The sequence below is a fragment of the Lepidochelys kempii genome, chromosome 2 (assembly GCF_965140285.1).
Source record: "Lepidochelys kempii isolate rLepKem1 chromosome 2, rLepKem1.hap1, whole genome shotgun sequence".
Classification (NCBI taxonomy): domain Eukaryota; kingdom Metazoa; phylum Chordata; order Testudines; family Cheloniidae; genus Lepidochelys; species Lepidochelys kempii.
Genome location: NC_136381.1, coordinates 133,095,940 through 133,122,473, shown reverse-complemented (window position 1 = coordinate 133,122,473; position 26,534 = coordinate 133,095,940). Strand labels below are relative to the sequence as shown.

General features: G+C 41.0%; 1 long non-coding RNA gene across 1 annotated transcript in view; it reads right to left on the bottom strand.

Moving 5' to 3' along the window:
• LOC140907094 (uncharacterized) overlaps positions 1-26,534 on the bottom strand; it is a 368,026-nt gene that overhangs the window by 197,888 nt on the left and 143,604 nt on the right. The window contains exon 3 of the long non-coding RNA XR_013635268.1: positions 11,131-11,267. This is a non-coding gene — a long non-coding RNA (uncharacterized LOC140907094). The remainder of the gene's footprint in view (positions 1-11,130; positions 11,268-26,534) is intronic.

Sequence of the window (26,534 nt, the reverse complement as noted above, 5' to 3'; positions counted from 1 at the left end):
AACGGTTATTTTCTGGTCTGGAAAGTAAGTCCCTTGCTGCAGCTGTTCATACAGACCAGAGTTTCTGAAGATGCGAACATCATGTACCTTTTCCGGCCATCCCACTTTGATGTTGGTGAAACATCCCTTGTGATCCACCAGTGCTTGCAGCACCACTGAAAAGTACCCCTTGCGGTTTATGTACCGACTGCCTTAGTGGTCAGGTCCCAAGATAGGGATATGTGTTCCGTCTGTTGCCCCATCACAGTTAGGGAATCCCATTGCAGCAAAGCCATCCACTATGATCTGCACATTTCCCAGAGTCACTACCCTTGATAGCAGCAGCTCAGTGATTGTGCTGGCTACTTGGATCACAGCAGCCCTCACAGTAGATTTGCCCACTACAAATTGATTCCTGACTGACTGGTAGCTGTCTGGCATTGTAAGATTCCAGAGAGCTATTGCCACTCACTTGTGAACTTTGAGGGCTGCTCTCGTCTTGGTATTCTTGTGCTTCAGGGCAGAGGAAAGCAAGTCACAAAGTTCCATGGAAGTGCCCTTACGCATGCAATAGTTTCGCAGCCACTGGGAATCATCCCAGACCCGCAACACTATGTGGTCCCACCGGTCTGTGCTTGTTTCCTGGGCCCAGAATTGGTGTTCCATGGCATGAACCTGCCGCATTGCCACCACGATGGCCAAATTGCCGGGGCCCGTGCTTTGAGACAAGTCGGTGTCTATGTCCTCATTGCTCTCATCACTGCGCTGCCATCACATCCTCACCTACTTTTGCAGGTTCTGTTTCTGCATATACTGCATGATAATATGCGAGGTGTGTACAATGCTCATAACGGCCGCAGTGATCTGAGCGGGCTCCATGCTTGCCATGGTATGGCGTCTGCAGGAGAACAGAGTTTCAGGGGAAGCGGTGTATGGATGACCAGTTTTGCAGACCTAAACCACAGTCTGCTGCCAGGACACAACAGCTGAGTGGGCTGCATGCTTGCCATGGTATGGTGAGACAAGAGCAGCCAAGCAGAGTTGCAGCGGAAGCGGCCCTGCAAGACCACCAGAAGAGCAGAGTGCCAGTGGAAGCAGTGGATGATGACGGCCATATAGAGGACCTGTGAGGTGGATTCATAGCATCAGGAGAGCAGAGTGGCAGAGGAAGCGGCGGATGACAACGATGGTTAGCAGTCTTACTGCACCGTCTGCTGAAAGCAGTATGGCGCCCGCATGGAAAAAAGGTGCAAAACGACTGTCTGCCATTGCTTTCACGGAGGGAGGGGCAACTGACGACATGTACCCAAAAGCACCCATGACAATGTTTTAGCCCCATCAGGCATTGGGAGCTTAACCCAGAATTCCAATGGAGACTGTGGGAACTGTGGGATAGCTACGCACAGTGCAACGTTCCAAAAGTTGACGCTAGCCTCGGTACTGTGGATGCACTCTGCCGACTTAATGTGCTTAGTGCATTGGTGTGGGGACACATACAATCAACTCTATAAAATCACTATTTAAAAAAATCGACTTCTATAAATTCGACCTAATTTCGTAGCGTACACATACCCTAACTGCAAGGAGGACCATGCCAGTGTTGCTGCCCACAGGGCCCGGGGCTGGGACCTGGGGGAGAGTGAGTGGCAGAAGCAGAGCTGGAAGAGACTTAGGGGTGTCTACACTTAAAACACTGCAGCTGCACCACTGTAGCACTTCAGTGAAGACACTACCTATGTTGAGAGAATGGGTTCTCCCATTGGCATAGGTACTCCATCTCCCCAAGACAGCAAGAGAATTCTCCCCTTCACTTAGCTACTGCCTCTTGGGGAGATGGAGTACCTTCTGCCACTGTAAATATCCTTCCTCTCTTTGTAATTAATGGTTATGAACAAAGTCAAGTTCCCTTCTTGCTTTTGGTTATACACTGGTTTAGCTGGTAAAATCATGGGATTTTTGCAGATGTCTGGGGGGCATGCTGGTCTTTCAAACACTGGTGCAGGACATGTGCAGGCAAGATCTTCTGTGATTCCCATTGGTATACATGGAATTGAATTATTTTGTAGGTTTTCCTTCCTTCTACCCATCATGGGGAATCCAACCTCTGATGTTAGGACTAGCTATGTAATGCAAATGCCCATAGGATTACAGCATTAATTGGCAGGGAAGAGGGTTATGGTAGGGTGGAAGATACTGCAGATGCCTTTCCAATGAGACTTCATCCTAGTTTCCCTGCCTAAGGGTCTGGATTTTTAGGAATGCCTTAACTCTGATTTTTGTTTCTTTTTAAAACAAAAAAGGGAAAATGAAGAAAAGCAGGATTGGGGGTTGCTTAGGAAGGAAAAAAAGTGCTGCTAAATTGCAGTATACCTGAGTTAACTTTCTGGAAGCAGAATTACCATTAACTGAGCAATCCTACAATCCCGGATCTTAATTTATCTGTATCTAAAACGACAGAACCAATTTTATCAAAATGTTGTCTTTCTTTAATGAGAGCCAGAGGCATTTGGGAGTATGTGAAGACAATGCATGTTTTCCTTAGTTTCTCACTGAAAACTTTGTGTTTGTGCTTCCAGTGGTTGAGCCAATTTTGCTCCAATTTCTTACTTAGATTAATTTTGGGACTGAGATCAGGCAGGAGAATTTTAAATAAAAAAAATAAAATCTTGAACTGTGAAAAGAAAAGTGGGATAGGAGAGAGGGTCTTAGAATGGAAGATGGAACTTAATACCAATCTTTAGCAGCAGGAGATCTCTTATCTGTCAAAGCCATGTCTACTGTGTATAATTTCCATGGTGTGAAATTGATAGTTGATAAAGAAGTTATATGTTGTCGTTAACTCACTTCTCTTTACCCTTCAGTTTATCACAGGGTGTGAAAGTGTTTTTTTTTTTTGGTGGTGGTGGTGGGTTTTTGGTGGTCCATCTTGATTATTTGTTGGAAGACAGATCTGTAGATGTGAGAGTTTATGCTTATGGTAGCTAATAATTCCAAAATGTAACAAATCATTTAGTATGTATACCTGCACAGATTTTGATTCCCTGGAGATATTTCATCTCATTCTCCCTCCAGAAACATGTAGTTTAATTGGAGTTGCAATAAATGTTTCAAGGATATTTTTTTTGCCACATCTTGTGAAATTGACACATGAACTAATGATGAATGTAGAATTGTGACTCATTTTGAAATAGATGGAAAGAAAGCAAAGTGTACCACTGGTTCTAAAATGGATTACTGTTATGCTTCAAGGCTTTTCGATACTCATTACATTTTTTGTACATGGTGTTTTTCATGGTAAAAGGTTTTGAATTAGATTGCACTGAAAGCAAAGCCAGGTTCCTTTGTTAAATTAACCATGATCTGTTCAACGTGAATATGGACTCTAAATATACAATAACAAAGTCTTGCTGTAAATGGAAACAAACATATCTAAGAGAGAAGCTATATTGAAAACTTATTCTTCCCAGCATTTATTTTAAAATAAATCTTATTCTGCATGTATTTTAATAAGCTTTGGTCTACAAAATAGGGGCACAGAATCTCCAGATGTCACTAATTCCTCAGGATAGTCCTGTGGTTTCACAAGGTTTTTATTGCTATGATATAATTTGTGTTTGAGTGTATATATGTGTCTGTATGCACATATACAAATACACAAGAGTTTAAGAGTTTCACTGTTTTCCTGTTTTAAGGTTTATGAGAAATAGCTGCAGTGATAGAGGGGCGACTTTGGAAGAAACACGTGGCAGTTGGACTTCTAACTGCTTTTTGTGCTGTTTTAACATTTCCTCCAGAATTCTTCAGAAACTGCACTAATTACAAAAACTTAATGATTGTGTCAGTTACTAACATTGTACTACATATTTTATTAGATGGAAACTGTCAGGGTTCTTCTTGTTTAGGGTGTGTATATACGTATGTGGGTGTATATGTAGAAATGATCTTCTAAAAATGACATTAAAAGATGATTTTTTAGAATGTATATCAAGCACCTGGGAAATGCTAGATTTACAGCTGCTCATGCACTGTTTTTTCCTGCTCCCTTGTGCATCCAACCTGTACACTGAGAGAGGTAGGACTCCTTTGGGGAAAAATTGGTGTGTGTTCATAATGCATACGAACAAGGGTGCTGTTGGCCCAGTTCCTGACCCATGGGATGCCTCCAGTGAAGGGAGCAGGCTTCTGAGATTATGTGCTGTGTCCAGATATGTTGGTGGAAGAGCCCAGCTGGCTTCTGTCTCTCTCCACCACACCCTCCCCAGCAGCTGTTCCCAGTACAGTAGCGGTTGCTACTGCATTGGCAGTGGTGTCAGCCTGGCCTGAGAATGTTCATGTGTGTGTGGAGGGGAGCGGGGGGGGGGGTGTTGAGAGGTTGACATTTTCCTGAGGAATGCAAGTGAAAGAAGGAACTAATGATTTTTAACAGTTTCCATTTGGACATTGCTGAGAGAAAATTTAATAGAAGAAAGAAACGACATTTATCTAGCTTGAGTGCTTGCCCCATGCCGACTACCAAAGGTCTTCTGCAAACAGTGTGGGAGTGAGAGCTTTTCAAGGAAAGGTAGTAAGAATCCTTTATACTGGAAAGTGTTAGTCAATCTAAATATAGGGATCACTAACAGTTCTCTCTTTCTCTCTCTCTCTCTCTGTGTCTCTGTACATATATTTGAGGCAAGTTGTTTATTATTGCATATGGAATAGAGACTACACATTCGGTCTGACTTTGAGGATGGAATAATGCAAAATGAATGGCATAAAGAAGGAAGATCAGGCATTCTTGTTTGTTCTCATAGAAGAACAAAAGGACAGCCAATTAAATTGAAAGGTAGCAAATTTAAAATGATAAAAAGAGATTTTTGACACATTGCATAATTATCCTGTCAAACTCAATGCCAGAGGATATATTTGAGGGATTCTGAAAAGATTAGCTATTTACATGGTGTGACAGACCCCCAAGGGTAGAACCTGGAACTGTGAGAATGGTATGCCCACTTAACTCTCCAGCCTGGGCCATCTCTTACAATGCCATGTGAGTGACAAGCAGCAAACCCCTCCAGGGACTGTCATCACTCAGCCAGAAACATGCACGGACATATCCAGCTAAGGCGCCTGAATGCTCTCTAAGCCACTCATGAACTGCAGCCTAAAGAAATCAGAAAGATCACAAACTTCACCCCTTAATGATTATGTAACTCTCACTACTTCAGTTTAACTTTCCTTCAGTAATAAACTCTTGCTGCATTCTGGGAGAGATAAAACAATGATCAGAATGTGTATATTTCATTCTGTAAAGCACACAGATACTCCACTGATAAGCTCAACATAAGCATTCCAGGTCCATGAAGTGTATGATAACATGGTTTTAGTCTGATTGTGTTATGTTAAGGCCATCATACAAACAAAATGCAGTATGAGAAAAACAAGACTTTTTTTTACATCAACTATAATTTTGGTAGCATACTGTAGCCTAAAGCCTTTAGCAAAATTCAGAAAACTCAATGGTTCAACCAGATCTGCCTTGAGTCTGTGAGCAGGGGGTTTAAAGTTGTCAAGATTAGGAAAAGGGTTTTTTTTAAAAAAACAAAAATAAAAATATTTACTGCATGTTTTCTAGAGTTCTGAAACTGAAAAGCAAGCAGGGGAAAAACGCGTTAAAGAGTCAGTTATGGCAACTTTGGAAATGCTCTTAAAGTATTGTGAATTAAGTGGAAACTAAACCTTCCCAAATTCTCAAAATGCAGCTGAGTGATCATTCAGTGAAAAAGGAGCACTCTCTGCCACAGCGGTTCTCTTATTGAAAGATGGAGCTTCTAACAAATCCAAAACTGTGACTTGTAAGTTTTAATGCTCCTAAAGTGAACATTGTGTGGCTGATAATGACAGAGGATCCTAGTCTCTGTAAAAAAATAGCACAATGTAGGTGTGACATTTACCCAGGGTACAATCTGGACTGATGGACGACTGTGTCCTCTCAATTCTCCAGCCTGGGGTGCCTTTTACACTGCTTTGCTGTGAGAGGAACCACTCCTGGTCTCCTCACACACAGCCTCCAGCTATACTGTAAGAGTGCAATAGCCAGCCACCCAGGAATTACACTGCAGGGCCACATTAGCAAACTCCCAGTCCCAGACTTTCCCCAAGAAATGTGTGTCTTGTACTGTCCAGCATGGCCCTGGGCAATACAAGCTCATATAAAGTCCGTCATTTAATTAATAGAAAGTTATAGGCACAAATCTTGTTACTCCAAATGAAATTTCCCAAACACTTATCCAAACACACACTGGTTTTGATAAAACAATCAAATAATTTTATTAACAACAGAAAGATAGATTTTAAGTGATTACAGGTAATGAGGCATAAGAGTCAGTATTGGTTACAAGCAAATAAAAGGTAAAACACAATTAATATCTATATTAACAAGCTAAATGAATTCAGAGCAAAGGTTTCTCCCACCACATGGGTCAGCAGTCTTACTGGCTGGAATCCTTTCAGCCAGGAATCCTGCCCAGTTCAGTATTAATTTCTTTGTCCTTCACGTGTTGTTTATGCCATGGGCAGAGAGACAGGGAGGTGTATTAGGGGGCATGTGTTTCCCTTTCTTATAGTTCTTTTCTTTGAAAATCACTTCCAGCTGAGGTTCAGGAGACAGAAGGTCTGTGGTAATGAGAACCTCCAGCTGTTTCTTTTCCAGAATCATAGAAACATAGGACTGGAAAGGACCTCAAGAGGTCATCTAGTCCAGTTCCATGCTTTTATGACAAAATAAAGTATTATCTAGATCTACCCTGACAGGCGTTTGTCTAACCTGCTCTTAAAGATCTCCAATGATGAAGATTCCACAACTTCCCTGGGCAATTTATTCCAGTGCTTAACCACTCTGACAGTTAGGAAGTTATTCCTAGTGTCTTACCTAAACCTCCTCTTGCTGCAATTTAAGCCCATTGCTTCTTGTCCTATCCTCAGAGGTTAAGGAGAATAATTTTTCCTCTCTCCTCCTTGTAAAAATGTAGAGTTCTCGCTCATACCCTTTTTTCTGCCAAAGAATGGCCACTTAACCATATGATAGCCCTTTGATTTTGTTGACACCTGGCTGTGAGGAGTCAGTTTCCCTTTTGTCTTCGAGGAACTAGTTTGTGTCTGCTTTTCTAAACATGTTCCAAGTTTAGAAAGAGTCAGTTATGGCAGCAGTTCAAGTTACAAAGAGTGAACACAGAATCATAGAATCATAGAATATCAGGGTTGGAAGGGACCTCAGGAGGTCATCTAGTCCAACCCCCTGCTCAAAGCAGGACTAATCCCAATTAAATCATCTCAGCCAGGGCTTTGTCAAGCCTGACCTTGAAAACCTCCAAGGAAGGAGATTCCACCACCTCCCTAGTTAATGCGTTCCAGTACTTCACCACCTTCCTAGTGAAAAAGTTTTGCCTAGTATCCAACCTAAAGCTCCCCAACTGCAACTGGAGACCATTACTCCTTGTTTTGTCATCTGGTACCACTGAGAACAGCCTAATCCATCCTCTTTGGAACCCCCTTTCAGGTAAGCAGCTATCAAATCTCCCCTCATTCTTCTCTTCTGCAAACTAATCAATTCCAGTTCCCTCAGCCTCTCCTCATAAGTCATGTGCTCCAGCCCCCAATCATTTTTGTTGCCCTCCGCTGGACTCTTTCCAATTTTTCCACATCTTTCTTGTAGTGTGGTGCCCAAAACTGGACATAGTACTCCAGATGATGTCTCACCAGTGTTGAATAGAGGGGAATGATCATTTCCTTTGATCTGCTGGCAATGCCCCTACTTATACATCCCAAAATGCCGTTAGCCTTCTTGGCAACAAGGGCACACTGTTGACTCATATCCAGCTTCTCATCCACTGTAACCTCTAGGTCCCTTTCTGCAGAACTTCTGCCTAGCCATTTGGTCCCTAATCTGTAGCAGAGCATGGGATTCTTCCATCTTAAGTGCAGGACTCTGCACTTATCCTTGTGGAACCTCATCAGATTTCTTTTGGCCCAATCCTCCAATTTGTCTAGGTCCCTCTGTATCCTATTCCTACTGTCAAGGTTCCTCCCCCACTCTGAACTTTAGGGTACAGATGTTGGGACCTGCAGGAAAAACCTCCTAAGCTTATCTTTACCAGCTTAGGTCAAAATTTCCCCAAGGTACAAATTATTCCACCTTTTGTCCTTGGATTGGCCGCTACCACCACCAAACTAATACTGGTTACTGGGGAAGAGCTGTTTGGACACATCTTTCCCCCCAAAATACTTCCCAAAACCTTGCACCCCACTTCCTGGACAAGGTTTGGTAAAAAGCCTCACCAATTTGCCTAGGTGACTACAGACCCAGACCCTTGGATCTTAAGAACAATGAACAATCCTCCCAACACTTGCACCCCCCCTTTCCAGGGAAATGTTGGATAAAAAGCCTCACCAATTTGCGTAGGTGACCACAGACCCAAACCCTTGGATCTGAGAACAATGAAAAAGCATTCAGTTTTCTTACAACAAGACTTTTAATAGAAATAGAAGTAAATAGAAATAAAGAAATCCCCCCTGTAAAATCAGGATGGTAGATACCTTACAGGGTAATTAGATTTAAAACATAGAGAACCCCTCTAGGCAAAACCTTAAGTTACAAAAAAGATACACAGACAGAAATAGTTATTCTATTCAGCACAGTTCTTTTCTCAGCCATTTAAAGAAATCATAATCTAACACATCTCTAGCTAGATTACTTACTAAAAGTTCTAAGACTCCATTCCTGGTCTATCCCCGGCAGAAACAACATATAGATAGACACACAGACCCTTTGTTTCTCTCCCTCCTCCCAGCTTTTGAAAGTATCTTGTCTCCTCATTGGTCATTTTGGTCAGGTGCCAGTGAGGTTACCTTTAGCTTCTTAACCCTTTACAGGTGAGAGGAGCTTTTCCCTGGCCAGGAGGGATTTTAAAGGGTTTTACCCTTCCCTTTATATTTATGACACCTATCCTCCAGCGTGTCTACCACTCTTCAAAGTTTAGTGTCATCTGCAAACTTGCGGAGGGTGCAGTCCACGCCATCCTCCAGATCATAATGAAGATATTGAACAAAACTGACCCCAGGACTGACCCTTGGGGCACTCCACTTAATACCGGCTGCCAGCTAGACATGGAGCCATTGATCACTACCTGTTGAGCAAGATGATCTAGCCAGCTTTCTATCCAGTCCATTCATTCAGCCCATACTTCTTTAACTTGCTGGCAAGAATACTGTGGAAGACCGTATCAAAAGCTTTGCTTTTGATATTCCACTGAAATGAACAACTACACTGTTATTAAATGTGAGACTTCATTGCTCATTCAAGTGCAGATGGGTTAAGCCCTAAACCAGACTCTGCAGGAGTCCTTACATGGTGTGTACGCTCCAGAGGAGTATGTCCCATTTGTAAGTTCTTCTGGTTGAACTAGAGTGTCTTGATTTAATAACAACTGATAGGGAATCCCCACATTCCTTGGTAAACTATTTCAATAGTTAATTGCTATTACTGTTAAAAGTGTTTACGCAACTTCTGTTCACTGAACCCTGTTCTGTCTTTTGTCTGCTGATAGCAAGTTCTTTAATCTAACAGTTGTATGTATTTTTAGACTAATCAAGTCACATTTTAACCTTTTCTTTAATAAACTAGAAAACTCATTTAAGATTCTCACTGAATGGGGTATGTTTTCCAGACCTTAAATCATTCTTTTGGATCGTCTCTGAGTGCTTTCTAGTTTTTCAAAATCCTCTTTAAAGTGAGGATATGAAAACTGGACACAGTATGTTTTTCATGTGGCTGTAAATATCTGGGGGGCAAAAAATCTTAGTTTATCAGACTTTTAGAAAACTTCATAAGGTTCAGCAAAGGCTGAAAGAATGTTCTTATCTTCCTATTTCCAAGGTAAACCACTCTAAAAGTAAGCACTCATCTTCTCAAATAGTCTGAGCTCTTAAGGTAAATTAACAAAGTTTCTAGGGAAAGCATTTTTGATACACCATAACAATATTGATTTTAGAAATTCAAATATAGAATTGTATGGCTCTTAAACTCTGTGTGAAGTTAGTAGTATGGGTTCAATTGTATTGCATCTCTGTAAACTGTCAAAGAAATGTTTGGTGCTTCAGTGACTGTGTTGCTTACTTATGGATGTGCAGAGTAAATCCATACAGAGCCTCTTTAATGGAGTGCTAATGCAGTAGTAATTTTTTATTATGTTTCTCAGTGTTGGGTATTCATAAATACCTTGTTTTAAATAGGTACTATAGACTTAGATCTTGCCTACAAACCAAAGCTGCACTGCTTTAACAAAAATCATTTAAAAAAAAAACAATGTAGTTAAAACAGTTTGAGATCCTTTGTGGATCTTCTTGGATCAGTTAAAAACTGACATATAAATTTAACAAATTGACTGATACAAGTAGATAGAAGCCAGGTTTCAATCTGAGCGTCTAAACAGTCTTTGGCTTGTTTAACTAAATTTTAAAACACACCTTTCATTAAAATGTGGTACATGGTGGTCAGTACAAATGATATATAAAGATACATTGAAGTCAAAATTTTTTAGCAGCTCAGGTTGACTCCAGCAACCGGGAAGCAACAATCCATAACTGAGGAAGGTGGCAGCAGACTTGTCATGTTGCCGTTAACTACTTTGAAGCAAAGGTGCATTAACACCTTCTCTGGGGCAAAAGAGTAGACAGCGTAAGGCAAAGATACAAGAGCCTGCAATAGTCATCAACAATCTAGTTGGTCCCATATATAGCTGTGTTTATAGTGCTTGCAATCATTTGATCTCACATATGTGTTCACTTATAATCATTGCTGAATCCTTGGACATTGACTCCATCATCATCATCACCACCAGAACCACCACCACACAGGTGAAGTTAGAGACAGGAGGCCAAAGCAATTCTGTTTTAAGTACATAAACTGAATTGGAATTTCACCAGAGATTAATGTGGTCCAGCACCTGAATCTATACCGTTCATTTCTGGGAGAATCCCGGTTAACCCAAGACAGTATTATTCTTATGTTTAGAAGCTTGTGAGTTTAAATCTGTTGGAGTTTGCTGGTGCTGTGGGGGGAAAACCCAACGTCTCTCTTTATTTCTTATTTGTAAGATATAACTATATTCTCACCACTTCATATTCTTTATCATCCAACACCAACATGTGTCTGGCAGATTCTGCAAAATTATTCCCTGTAGGAAATAATGCACTGTTCAGCAGAATTCCTTGATTTCTCCAGGAAGATGTCAGTTTCTTCAGGTTCTTCTCTGCACGGAAAAAAAAATCACTTTCAAAGCTTTCTACAGTTTTTTTTTTTTTTGCAACAAGGAAGCTGCTATTAACTCTTCTGCCATTATCACTATTTATAAAATCATGAGGATCAATAACACTCCGTGACATGACTAATTTTACACATAAGCTTTTGGGCTTGCTCTGTGAAAGGATCTTAGCACCCCAGAAGACAAGGATGCTAGTACTGGCATGAATGACCCCACTGGAATGATCTTTTAAACATGACATCTCTGTCTTTCCCCAGGGTGTGATGTGGGTGAAAACAACTCTTACCTTTTATTTCCTCTAAATAAAACAAGAATTAAATCTATTGTCAGAAAAGAATTGATGTTACAAATGAGCTAGATTATAAAAAGTAAATATTTGCCATGTAAAGAGATCTATGTAAGGCATCTTAGAAAATATTCCACGGACCAAGTTTAATCTAGGCAGACATAGAACTAATTTGACACTCTCCCTTTCCTCTCCCATATTGTTTCCTTGCTCATTCCCAGTAGGAGAATGAAGAAGCTAGCTAAAACCACATTAGGCCTATATGTCAAAGTTGAATCCCAACTCTGGCACCTCGAGTACAGGAAGTGGGGGCCCACGAGGATTTTAAAAATTAATACTTGCCATTCCAGGCTTGTATTAAACTCCCAAGGTTACAGCTTCTCTCTGACCTTAGCTTGATAAATGCTGCCACAACCCAAATGCAAAAAAAAACCCCTTTGAAGCCAGGAAGGAGCACTTGGGAATTCCTCCCTATGTGGTACCCTCAAGCCCTTTCACACACCCATGTCCCCCAGGGAAGAGCTGAAAAAGAAAACAAAGGAAATTATATGTGGCTATCAGCTAATCAAACATGCACAAACCTCTTAGGACACCAAAAATCCAATCCTGTTCTTAAAAAAGGTAAATTTTATTTAAAACAAAAAGGGAAAAAATACATCTGGAACTTAGGGATTTTGCTAGATCTTAAAAGAAACAATTACAAAAATTAAGCACCCAGAATAGCTTTCTTGGGGGTTCAGTTTAAAGGTTACAAGCAAACAAAAGCATCTGGGATTAGCACAGAGGAGATTCACAAGCCAAAATAAGAAATAAACCTGATAGCATCTAACTAAACATTCCCTATCCAAATTATTTAATTATTTACTTATTAAATTAATTAATTTAATTATGAAAGATGAATTTTTATACCTGGTTCATGCCTTACACAGCATTCCTACTGCCCTCTGTTCCCCTCTTTCCCAGAGAGAGACACAAACAAACAAATGGAAGGTTTTTTCCCCCATTTTAAAAAGTTCTTGCCCTCCCATTGGCTCTTTTGTTCAGGTGCCCACTCATTTTCCTTTACCTGGGGAACTTTGTTAACCATTTACAAGTAAAGCAAGAAGAGAACAGCCACCAAGAGGGACTTTACAGCTAACTGGCTGGTTGGGTGTCCATAAAAGGAAGCTACTCCGCCCCTTCATTTATCACATTCCTATATCAGAAATTTCTCAGTACCAGGAAATGCTGTCCATTAGGCACTGTTTGCATGGATTTCAGGTGTGATGGTGTAAGCTTGTGAAAAGACACATGCAGCTTATTTTCTCCTGTTTGACAATATCCATGCAGCCATTTTTCAGATATGTGCACAAACTTGCATAAATAAACCAAAAAAATAGTCATCTCTGTGCTGAGATTATGCATATAAAATCTCATTTTCAAAGGAGAACTTCTGAGACTGTTATCAGTGGATGAAAAAAGGAGGCTATAAAAAAAGATTAATTTTAACTGTCTCAATAGCTTTCAGTGTGCTGTATAAAATAAACATAAGAGGATGGTCATACCTCATTAAAGCTCTTAACAGGATACCATCCTTGTATCAACTCAAAAATTTAAAGAAATTAGTAGAACTGGTCAGAGAAATTATGACAGATCTGAATTGTGTTAGGATATGTGGGTTTGTCAAAATCAAAACGCTTCATGAAATCAGGTTGATTGCACTGGATCTTCATTTCAGGCAGAGGGGAGAATTGAACCTAGGGCTTCCACTTCCTAGGTGAGTGCTCTAACCTAAAAGTTATAAGGTGGGTGATGGCATCACCACTACTTGCCCAGAGTTTGCATGGGACCAGAGCCAGCAGTCACATACCAGATTGGGGCCTGCACATGGCATAGGCAGGCAAATGCTCGTTTTCCCCTGGTTTGTGTATTGTTCTAGAGCTTAGGTGGGAGATAGGTATCTGAACACCTAGAGTAAGGCAGAAGTGCGTGTGCCCAGAGGCAGAAATATAAGTGCCCAGGGAACTTTACTCCCAAAAAGTAAGTGCTGAGAGAATTTAGGCACCTACCGGATTTGGCTGGAGTTCATGAAATGCAAAGATGCCTAAGTACTTTTGTGGATCTGGCTCTAATCTCTTTCTCAGCTCCCTAGCTGTACAACTGGGGTAACACTACTTTTCTCTCCCCCCTTGTCTCTCTTCTGTTTAGACTGTAAGCTCTTTGTATTAGGTGCTGTACAAATGCACATTGAGAGCCAACCCCAGTATACCCCCAATTTCAATTGATCCTTTAGACATTATTGTGATGTAAATAAGATTTGAGATTTCACCAAGAACTTGAAATCCTGACGTGAAAGTGTTAACACATACTGCCCCCATCCCTTATTTTGTTTTCTAATAATCAAGAACTTTCTCCCATTGAAGTAAAGAAAAGGAATTTTGCCATTTTCTTTTTTAAAAGGAGAAAGATTTAGCAACAGCATCTCCTGTTTATCATCTCAAATATAGATACATTTTACCTCTTCCTATTATAAAAATATACAGAATAAAATAGCTACAATAGCTTTTTTGAAACCTGATTTCATTCTTGTCTCTTATTTAGCAATAACTCTTTGAAAGTGTTTTAGCAGAATGTAACAAATTGCTTCTTAATTAATAGCCTATGTCAAAGAAGAGGGCTGTTAAAGCAATAACAAACCCATCATTTAACTATGCTAACAAGCATTTTCTAGAGAGTTATTGATCTTATAAACCATATTTAAGTTAATGGGTTATGACAGTAATATATATATATAAAAATTAGAAACTAAAATATAGACTGAGTGATAAGTGGTCATGGTATAAGCTAATTGCTCCCTGTTGGATAACAAATTCTTGTTTTACTATTTTACAGTTTAAAGACATGATCATAAATCATATCAATTTTGATTATGTCAGTTGAACAATTATTGTACAACAAAGCCGTTTGACCTGATAGAAGTAGAATTCCACAAATAAACATCACATCAACAGTATTATTGTGAATGTGTAATGTGATGGATAACAGTGTGACTTAGGTGTCTTATTTACTTTACGTATATAAAAATCTCAACAGAAAGGCCAAGAATTCAATAGACACAAGAGTACAATTTTAAATATAGCCAATGCAATCCAATCACAAGATTCTGCTACATATCAATATTTTAATGTCAGGCAAACTGGATTTTTTTAAGAGAAAAAAGTTCCAATGGATACAAGATGTAATTGCTTACTGTGTGTATGCATGTGCATGCCCTGTATTTAAAATTCACACCTCGGGGAGACTAAGTTATGACAACATAAGCTCCACTGTAGACAGTGCTAGGTCAATGGAAGAATTCTTCCATCAGCCTAGCTACTGCCTCTTGAGGAGGTGGATCTACTACAGCACCACAGCTGTACCTCTGTAGCACTTACAGTGTAGACATATCCTTATTTTCATTGAGTAATACTGTGCTCCATGAGCAGTCTCAATGAAGACAACATAAATAATTGTGGAGTATGATGCTGCAGACCTAAAGTAAGGTTGGCAGAATTTGGCCCTGAGGCCTCAGTCCTGCTCCGTCTTATGTTAAAGGTGCATGAGAATTTGCTTCAATAGGTACAAAATTAGGCTTCTGGTGAATAGGAAGAATGTGAAGGATAAATGTAGAAACTCTTACCTATAAAAGCAGAAGAGCATGAGAGTGCCTGATGAGCATGCAGGTAAAGTAACTGCACTTAGGCAGCAATGGCAGGATGTATCCAAAATTTACAACCTCCTTTTAAAAACAAAGGCTTTAAGTACTCCCTTTACTTTATGTATTTCCTAAGCAGAGTAGTAGGATGTTATTTTTAAGACTTATACACAGAGGAGACAGATGATTTCTAAAAGGCATAATAAACTCAAGCAAGAGGAGAGACCTATGCCATTGGATAGACCTTCCAACTTAGTCTTCCTCAGATCCCTTTTCATTGTTGTGGTTATACATTTAACACATTACTAAACTTGACATGCATTCTCAGTTAGTTAGTCATTGCACTGAGCACATAATAAAGGCTATGGAACACAGTCTATACCTTGATCCCAATGTGTGGAACTCTTTAGAAACTTTGGCCACTTACTTTGGTTCTAAAGTAAGAGCTCCAGAGAATCATAATTACAAACTCAGCTAAGGGCAGCAGATCTACCATATAAGTAAAAAAAAAAAAAAGTTCTGCAAAGCTCATCTTAGTTAAAAGTCACTGGTTGGGTGTTTACCCACACCGTCTGTGAAGGTATTAAGGTGGGTCAGAAGTTAGCATTATAGGCTGCAGCTGGGGTGAGTCAGGCCTGAGTGATATTCACTAATTGAAGATGAAGGCTGGCTTGTATAAACCCAGGAAGGTGAAAGCAGAAGAGGTTTGTAGGAAGGGGGTCTGGAGTCACTCTTTGGATATAGACCTGGTAGGAGTAAAAGCCCTGTGATCCTGTTCCTCATGGAAGGGGTTTATTCAGAGTAGTTGTGGATAAGGGAGCCTGTGGAAGATAGAGTAGGAAGAAGCAGCAAAGTTTGAAACTGTATGCCTTGGCTGCTGATTATAAGGTCCCTGCTCTGAAACCCAAAGTAGCAGGTGGGCCCGGGTTCCCTTACCAGCCACTAGGGAAGTGGTATAGACTGGGAAGTGGGATGGAGGACTGCCTGGGATGGTGCACAGAAAGTTGGTCCAGAGGGACTTTGGAAGGGGAAGACTAAATAGTGTCCTATAGAAGTGCTCAGTCACAAAGAGAAATCACCCCAAGTCCTGGTGAAAGTGGCTGTAAGACAAGTGAGAGACAGAAGGGGGCACTAGACCAGATGAGATGTGATCCCTTGACCCAGTCACAAGCAAATGTGCCAGTGCTGATTGAGAAACTTGTTAGTCACCCTTTGCTGATCTGACATCTACATTTTGGCTCTCACTTATTTACTTGGTTTATTTTCTTACTTGTTTAGGAGCTCAAACCATGTGCTGACAATATAATTTTTAATTATATGCAGAATGAACATTTTTAGGATTAAGGCAGCTATGTAACTCAATGAAATATTCCAGTCAAATAGATACCAAGGAAAATAGTTCATTTACTAGGGACTCAAAGCTTATATGTAATGTTTATATTTGTACAGAAGATACATTCAAACTCACAGAAGTCCATACTTCTGCTTCAGTTTTTAAAAAACAAAACAAAAAAAACCTTGACTCTAGAGATTCTTATTAATATACCTATGTATTTTAACATTCACTATTTTGGATTATTGAAGGTAAAATTATAAATTTGCCCTGAGTTTACTGGAAAAAGTCAGTTAAATACTATGCTCTGTATTTTAACTTTTGTACCTATGCAGATGTTAGAATTTCAGTGATGTTTTCACGTAATGGCTAATAAAGGTCTGACATTAAAAAGCGTACTGTGGATTTGTAATCCACACATAAACCAAATCTATTACTGAGAGACAATCTTAGGAATATGTTTTAGAAGAAAAATCCTTCTTATTTAAGCCTAAATCTTCAGTGCATGGGATAAGTTAGAACATTTGGATAAAGTATAAATCAATCAAAGCTGTTTTCTAAGTTTGTCAGTTGTCTTTTTAGTAAAAAGAGTGTAAAAATTTTTTTACGAAAACTTTTCAAAAATCTTAACTGTTGATTTCACTGCAGGCTAAAACCTGGCATGCAAGATCTCAGCAGGAATAGAGAGAGAGAGAGGCTGTTTTTACAGTTTCAGGAGTACAAATACAAAGTTTGCTAGGTTTGGATGTACTTTTCCCCCAGAAGGAATTACACAAACCTTTAATGGAATGTGCTTGCTTGATATTTAGAAAAATTGAATGGCATTGCACATTCTGCAAAGTAAGCAATATATTGATTTGGCTCAGAGTTGATGCTGGGAAATGAACAGGCTTACATCTAAAAATGTCATTAATATTCATAATACAACAGTCCGCTGCTTCAGCTGCATTTCTAAAATAATGAAGCATATTGACAGACATGCTAATTAAAACACTTAATCTCACAACATAATTGTTTTCTTTACCTCTGTGTGTATTCACAATCCTCTTCTTCCAATTTAGCAAATCAAGTGCTTAGACAATAGTTATTAGAGTTGGTGCTTTAGAACAAAGCTATCCACTAATGCCATAATACTCTACGATAATTGTGTCCCTTGTGTATTGTCTATGGATTGTAATAGTTTAACTGGTCCTTATCCAGGATCTGACAGGACATTTCAAGATCTGAGCTCTCTTCTAACTAGCTGTCGCTCAGTCAAGTTTAGACTCTGATTACAATATTTCTGCCTTTTCACTTTAAAACTTACTAATATTTTTGTTACCTTAGAGTAATAGCTCAGTTACACATTTTAATTTCTTTTTTTATTACCTGTTGAGTCTGAATATTATAAGAATCCTATGGTGTTACAAAATGTACCTACATTTTGCATTGTCATGTAATTCAACAGTTGGGAGCTAAAGGTGCTGAACACCTCGTAGAATTTGGCTGCCATAAATCCCTGCCTGAGCTAGAGAACTCTGGCAATCCAGCCACTAGTGCAGTTCTCAGCAATACTTGTAAAACACTTCAGAGTTGATTTTTCAAAGGAGTCTTAACCAATGTCTATGCTGCAGGTGGGAGAGTGCCTCCTGTCCTGGGCAGACAGACACATACTCACTCAGTTTGGGTACTGTGCTCTACATAGCAGTGTGGCTGCGGCAGCAGGAGCTAGCCAGCTGAATATGGACTCAGCAGGTTTGGTGGGCTTGTACTCAGGTGGCTAGCCTGTGCCACCACATCCATACTGCTATTTTTAACATGCTCACTCAAGCAGAGCGAGTACGTGTCTGTCTATCTGGGCTGGGAGGCATGTTCCCAGCCACAGTATGAACATAATCTCCCTAAGGTTAACTTCCTTTGGCGTCTGCCAAAGGCTGCTTTGAAAATCCCAGCCTTCATGCCCATGCACACAAGCATTCCTAACACTTCACAATCCATGTCAGTAACATGATGATTGTACTAGCTGTATTTGCAGCAGTTCAGTCACCTCAATACAAGAGAGAACAGGAAGTATACAGGGCTTCAAGCCACACTAGATTAGTTGATCATCCCAGATAAGTCCCACAGTGATCCTTCCTGCTCTGTTGTGATCACTCTAAGAAGGCAAAAATCACTGGCTCTAGCTCTTATCAACTTCTTTCCCCCTGTTCTGGGTGGATCCGGGAGAAGTCAAGGTCTCATTCCTGCCCGCCTTCCTCTCCCAGTTTGATGCAGGCAACTTGGAGTTCTGAAAATGAGTCGCACCACCTGAAGAGAGGGTACCATTGAATATGCTTCAGCAAGTGTTGTGAATCACAAGGTAGAGTTCTTTCCTGAGCTCCTGCAGGGTAACATGGCCCTGCATAGTCCTAATGTGATAGCTACAATGTTGGCCAATGCTAGAGATTGAATATCTTAGGTTGAATATTAGGAAAAACTTTTTCACTAGGAGAGTGGTGAAGCACTAGAATATGTTACCTAGGGAGGTGGTGGAATCTCCATCCTTAGAGGTTTTTAAGGTCAGGCTTGACAAAGCCCTGGCTGGGATGATTTAGTTGGGGATTGGTCCTGCTTTGAGCAGGGGTTGGACTAGATGACCTCCTGAGGTCCCTGCCAACCCTAATATTCTATAATTCTATGAACCAGGGACCTCTAGTGCAAGATACGTGTTTGTAGGACTGAACCAAGTTCCTTATCTTAGGGCTGAAATAAGCTCAGATCCTCTGCAGATAAGGAACAGAGGGGGCACACAACACATACTCACAACACACACTGACTTGATTCTGTCACATGAATAAACCCATAATAAGAAAGTAAGAAAGGGAGATTATCTGTTAAGGGTTACATCTACAAGTAAACTATCTGAAAACATTAACGCTGATGCCATTACAAAATGGGTTCTTCCAGAAGTCTATTGATTTAAAATATTACCTCTGCTTGGGCGCATTGCCAGGCACAGTAATACCTATCATTAGGGGCCACTTGAACAAATTAGATGAATACCTCTTTGGGCAGGTGTCATAAATATAAAGGGAAGTGTAAACCCCTTTAAAATCCCTCCTGGCCAGAGGAAAAATCCTCTCACCCGTAAAGGGTTAAGAAGCTAAAGGTAACCTCGCTGGCACCTGACCAAAATGACCAATGAGGACACAAGATACTTTCAAAAGCTGGGAGGAGGGAGAGAAACAAGGGGTCTGTATCTGTCTGTATGCTGCTTTTGCCGGGGATAGACCAGGAATGGGGAGTCTTAGAACTTTAGTAAGTAATCTAGCTAGGTATGTGTTAGATTATGATTTCTGTAAATGGATGAGAAAAGAACTGTGCTGAATAGAATGACTATTCCTGTCTGTGTGTCCTTTTTGTAACTTAAGGTTTTGCCTAGAGGGATTCTCTATGTTTTGAATCTAATTACCCTGTAAGGTATCTACCATCCTGATTTTACAGAGGGGATTTATTTACTTCTATTAAAAGTCTTCTTGTAAGAAAACTGAATGCTTTTTCATTGTTCTCAGATCCAAGGGTTTGGGTCTGTGGTCAGCTATGCAAATTGGTGAGGATTTTTACCAAACCTTTCCCAGGAAGTGGGGTGCAAGGGTTGGGAGGATTTTGGAGGGAAAGACGTGTCCAAACTATGTTTCCCAGTAAACCCAGTGAGTTTGGTGGTGGCAGTGGAGATCCAGGGACAAAGGATAAAATTAATTTGTACCGTGGGGAAGTTTTAACCTAAGCTGGTGAAAGTAAGCTTGGGAGGTTTTCATGCAAGTCCCCACATCTGTACCCTAGAGTTCAGAGTGGGGGAGGAACCCTGACAGCAGGAAATGTGAATCTTTAAACAGTAAAGGATAGGCCTGTAAAACTTTTTCAGCTCCAATGTTTCTTGAGGAGCACATGTGTAACATTATGAAATCCCTCTGTTCTTTCAATGTCTTACTGTGAATTCAGAGGAAACCACAGAGTAGAGAGAAATTCTTGCCGGAGTGATTTTTTTTTTAATGACCTGGAGTAATGGCTGAGGTAGCAGCATGATCTTTACCATTCTGAGCAGTCAATTAAGCAACACTATGTGTGCAAGACATGGACCCTTACGGCAGAACTTGAACAGAAAATAGAGGTAGTAGAGATGAGATACTTTGGTAAAATTCTGGGCATCTACTACTTTGACCACGTCACTAATGAAGAGGTCCGCAACATCATCACCCAGTGCACTAGGTCATATGAAGACCTCCTGATGACTGTGAAGAAGCATAAGCTGAAGTGGTATGGCCATGTAACAAGATCATCTGGCCTATCCAACACCATCCTCCAAGGAAAAAGACAAGGGAAGAGAGGAAGAGGTAGACAGAAGAAGAGATGGATTGACATCATAAAAGAGTGGACAGGAATGGACTTTGCAAAGACTCAAGAACTGACACACAATCATCGGGGTGGAAACAATTGGTTGATTGCTCATCAGTGATGGTGCCCCAATGACCAACAGGGTTATAGGAGTGATGATGATGGTGATGAATATAGGCTGAGGTCTTGTCTACAAACCAAAGCTGCACTGCTTTAACAAAAATCATTTTAAAAAGAAACAATGTAGTTAAACAGTTTGAGACCCTTTATGGATCTTCTTGGATCAGTTAAAAATTGGCTTATATAAACTTAACAAATTGACTGATACGAGTTAGACAGAAGCCAGCTTTCAATCTTATTGTCCAAACAGAGTCTTGGGCTGGTCTAACTAAATTTTAAAACACACCTTTCATTAAAATGTGGTATATGGTGGTCAGTACAAATGATATATAAAGATACATTGAAGTCAAATTTGTTAGCAGCTCAGGTTGACTCCAGCAACTGGGAAGCAACAACCCACAAAAGAGCAAGATGGCAGCAGACTTGGAAGCAAAGGTGCATTAACACCTTCTGTGGGGGAAAAGGTGGACAGCACAAGGCAACAACTCACACTATACCTCAGTGTAATCAGAGTGTTGATGAGCTCTTCCCTGACATCTAGTGGTGAGCTGTGGAAAAAGATTTCAGAAGCTGATCTCGTTTGCACGGACACACCCACCCTGCTTAGGTGCTCAGCATGATGAGACTGCTTTCCCAAATGATCACTTGTGGCTGGTGTTGGATCCCCAGTCTCCTTGTTACTGGGGCAGGAGGGTGTTGCTATCCTTGTTGTGTGAACCGAGGGCAGCAGAACTGTACCTGGCATACCCCAATGGAGGGACTCACCCTCAATGTAACAGCACTTGCTAGGTGGGGACATGGGTTGCAAAGCCCAATGAATTGACAGAGGGTGGGGACAGGTTCTTGTACCTGGTAGTGTGGGCTCTGTTTAAGGGTCCTAGACTCCATTTGTCCCTTTCTCTCTCCATGATATACTAAAAGAGCTAATTTAGACTCAATTGAGAGTCTTGTTACATGTTGCAGAGCTGAAATCACTGATACCTTGGTCTAAGTATTAGACATACTTTGGGACAGTGTTTATTGCAAGAAACTGCCCAGTGTTCACCAGCAGTGAAGCTCCTCCACTAACAGCTGAGATCACTGAGATCTCAAGTGTGGGGGGCCCTGAAGACATCTTGGTAAACAGGCAGCTGCTGGAGTGGTGTGGTAAGTGGCCAGCAGGGCAGCTGGTGGAGAGGCGCGGCTAGCAGGGCGGCTGGTGGAGAGGCATGGCAAGTGGCTACCAGAGCCCTGCAGAGATGTGGCAATCGGCCATTGGGGTGACGAGCGAATGCCCGAGCAGTGCAGCATGTAAGGTGCTTCCTTACACCCCCCGCCCACCAGAGGTGAACTCTGCAGATGAACCTCTGAATGCTGGGGTTGCATTGGCCAAGGACAGCAACTGTGAGTGGGGTACAGAGAAGGGACAGGCACATTAAAGGGACTTTTTGCTTGCTGGACTTAAGACCTTGAGGGGAGTAGCACACTGCCCAACTTATTTGGGGGTGGGTCTCTTTTGCTCATGCTTTGTGTTATGAGCTCTAGTTGTGGTGGTTTCCCAAATTACTGCTGAGTTAATTCTCTCCTTTTATTAACATTTTTTGTGACACTCAGACTCTGTGCTTGCTAGAGGGGGAATATTGCCTCTTAGAGGCACCCAAGGGGTGGTGTGTAATTGGCCCAGGTCACTGGGTGGGGGCTTGCGCCGGTTTTGTGTTGTATTTTTGAAAAGGAACCCCTTGATACTGAACCCGGCCCTTGTTGCTGCTAGCTTCACCTGGCAGAAGGGTTACATCAGGATACAAGAAGAAAAGGAGTACTTGTGGCACCTTAGAGACTAACACATTTATTTGAGCATAAGCTTTCGTGAGCTACAGCTCACTTCATCGGATGCATGCAGTGGAAAATACAATGGGGAGATTTATACACACAGAGAACATGAAACAATGGGTGTTACCATACACACTGTAACAAGAGTGATCAGGTAAGGTGAGTTATTACTAGCAGGAGAGCTGGGGTGGAGCGGAAACCTTTTTGCAGTGATCATCAAGGTGGGCCATTTCCAGCAGTTGACAAGAACGTCTGAGGAACAGCAGGGGCGGGGAGGGGAGGAATAATCATGGGGAAATAGTTTTACCTTGTGTAATGACCCATCCACTCCCAGTCTTTATTCAAGCCTACATTAATTGTATCCAGTTCCAATTCAGCCGTCTTTCCTTGGAGTCTGATTTTGAAGTTTTTTTTGTTGAAGAATTGCCACTTTTAGGTCTGTAATCGAATGACAAAAGAGACTGAAGTGTTCTCCGACTGATTTTTGAATGTTATAATTCTTGACATCTGATTTGTGTCCATTTATTCTTTTACGTAGAGACTGTCCAGTTTGGCCAATGTACATGGCAGAGGAGCATTGCTGGCACGTGATGGCATATATCACATTGGTGGATGTGCAGGTGAATGAGCCTCTGATAGTGTGGTTGATGTGATTAGGCCCTACGATGGTGTCCCCCGAAAAGATATGTGGACACAGTTGGCAGCGGGCTTTGTTGCAAGGATAGGTTCCTGGGTTAGTGTTTTTATTCTGTGGTGTGTGGTTGCTGGTTAGTATTTGCTTCAGGTGGGGGGGGGCTGTCTGTGAGCAAGGACTGGCCTGTCTCCCAAGATCTGTAAGAGTGATGGTTTGTCCTTCAAATTAGCGGCACTGCTATGGGTACCCGCATGGCCCCACAGTATGCCAACATTTTTATGGCTGACTTGGAATAATGCTTCCTCAACTCTTGTCCCCTAATGCCCCTATTCTACTTGCACTACACTGATGACATCTTCATCATCTGGACCCATGGAAAAGAAGCCCTTGAGGAATTCCACCATGATTTCAACAATTTCCATCCAACCATCAACCTTAGCCTGGACCAGTCCACACAAGAGATCCACTTCCTGGACACTACGGTGCTAATAAGCGAAGGTCACATAAACACCACCCTATACCGGAAACCTACTGATCGTTATGACTACCTACATGCCTCCAACTTTCATCCTGACCACACCACATGATCCATTGTCTACAGCCAAGCTCTACGATACAACCGCATTTGCTCCAATCCCTCACACAGAGACAAACACCTACAAGATCTCTATCAAGCATTCTTACAACTACAATACCCACCTGCTGAAGTGAAGAAACAAACTGACGGAGCCAGAAGAGTTCCCAGAAGTTACCTACTACAGGACAGGCCCAACAAAAAAAAAGAATAGAAAGCACTAGCCATCACCTTCAGCCCCCAACTAAAACCTCTCCAATGCATCATCAAGGATCTACAACCTATCATAGAATATCAGGGTTGGAAGGGACCCCAGAAGGTCATCTAGTCCAACCCCCTGCTCGAAGCAGGACCAATTCCCAGTTAAATCATCCCAGCCAGGGCTTTGTCAAGCCTGACCTTAAAAACCTATCTTGAAGGACGACCCATTACTCTCACAGATCTTGAGAGAATAACAGCAGAAAGAACGAGGAGCACTTGTGGCACCTTAGAGACTAACAAATTGATTTGAGCATAAGCTTTCGTGGGCTAAAGCCCACTTCATCGGATACATGTAGTGGAAAATACAGTAAGAAGATATAGATATAGATATAGATATACAGAGAACATGAAAAACTGGGTGTTGCCATACCAGGTCTAACGAGACCAGTCGATTATGGTGGGCTATTATCAGCAGGAGAAAAAAAAAAACTTTTGTAGTGAATGGCCCATTTCAAACAGTTGACAAGAAAGTGTTAGTAACAGTAGGGAGAAAATTAGCACGGGGAAATAGTTTTTAGTGTAATGATTCAGCCACTAAAACCTCTCCAGCACATCATAAAGGATCTACAACTTATCCTGAAGGACAATCTCTCACTCTCATAGATCTTGGGAGACAAGCCAGTCCTCGCTTACAGACAGCCCCCTAACCTGAACCAAATACTCACCAGCAACCTCACACCACATGACAAATCACTAACTGAGGAACCTATCCTTGCAACAAAGCCCGTTGCCAACTGTGTTCACATCTATTTAGGGGACACCATCAAAGGGCCTAATCACATCAGCCACACTATCAGAGGCTCGTTCACCTGCACATCCACCAATGTGATACATGCCATCATGTGCCAGCAATGCCCCTCTGCTATATACATTGGCCAAACCGGACAGTCTCTAAGCAAAAGAATAATTGGACACAAATCAGACGTCAAGAATTATAACATTCAAAAACCAGTCGGAGAACACTTCAATCTCTCTGGACACTCAATTACAGACCTAAAAGTCACAATTATTCAACAAAAAAACTTCAAAAATAGACTCCAATGAGAAACAGCACAACTGGAATGAATCTGCAAACTGGACACCATTACATTAGGCTTGAATAAAGACTGGAGGTGGATGAGTCATTTCCCCATGCTAATTTCCCCCCTACTGTTACTCATACCTTCTTGTCAACTGTTTGAAATGGGCCATCCAGATTATCACTACAAAAGGTTTTTTTCTCCTGCTGATAATAGCCCACCTTAGTCGATTGGTCTCATCATAGCTGGTATAGCAACCCCCATTTTTTCATGTTCTCTGTGTGTGTGTGTGTGTGTGTATATATATATATATATATACACACCTACTGTATTTTCCACTACATGCATCCGATGAAGTGGGCTTTAGCCCATGAAAGCTTAGGCTCAAAATAAATTTGTTAGTCTTGAAGGTGCCACAAGTACTCCTCGTTCTTTCCCCAGTTTTGTACATCTAAGTTTAGCATTTCATCCTGCACTGCATTGTGAGGCAAATCCTGCTTGTTTTAATCGCATAGTCCTACAGACTTCACTGGGGCTATTTGTATAAGAAAGGCACACAGCAGTTAACCCTGTGTACTTGCTGTGCAATATGATTATTCTTGGCAAATATAATAGTCTTCTATGGGTTATAATAGGTTAAGAAAATCTCCTTCTGAAAATAATGAATTGATTCATCTCTAAATGACCCTTCTGGGAGCAGGTTGGGAAGCTGAATTATCCTTTGTTCACAGCAACGCTAAAAAGAAGAAATTTAGTGAGGTAAAATCATATATAATATATAGTTGCAATATCATCTATTGTGTGGAAGGAGTCATTCAGTTGAGGAGAAAAGCACAAAATCACTGTGACAAGGACAAGCATGTCAAGGTAATAGCTATTGAAATTTCCCAGGAAACGCATTTATTCTGATTAATCTTTACATTAGGTTCCCTTGCACATTGTGAGAATTAAGGTATGTGTATGGCAGGAGATGAGCATCCTGTCAAAACAATGACCTGTTTCTCCTTTCCATTACACCTGTGTAAATCAGGAGTGATTCCTATGACAGTTGTGGTAATTTCCTACAATACCCCAGATAAACCTTATTGAATTAAGTTTAAGTATCTTGGGAGTTCATTGTATTCAAAATGCAAATATTTATATATTATTGCAAGATTGGATGTAACATCTCTAGGGGAGAGCTCTCACTAATG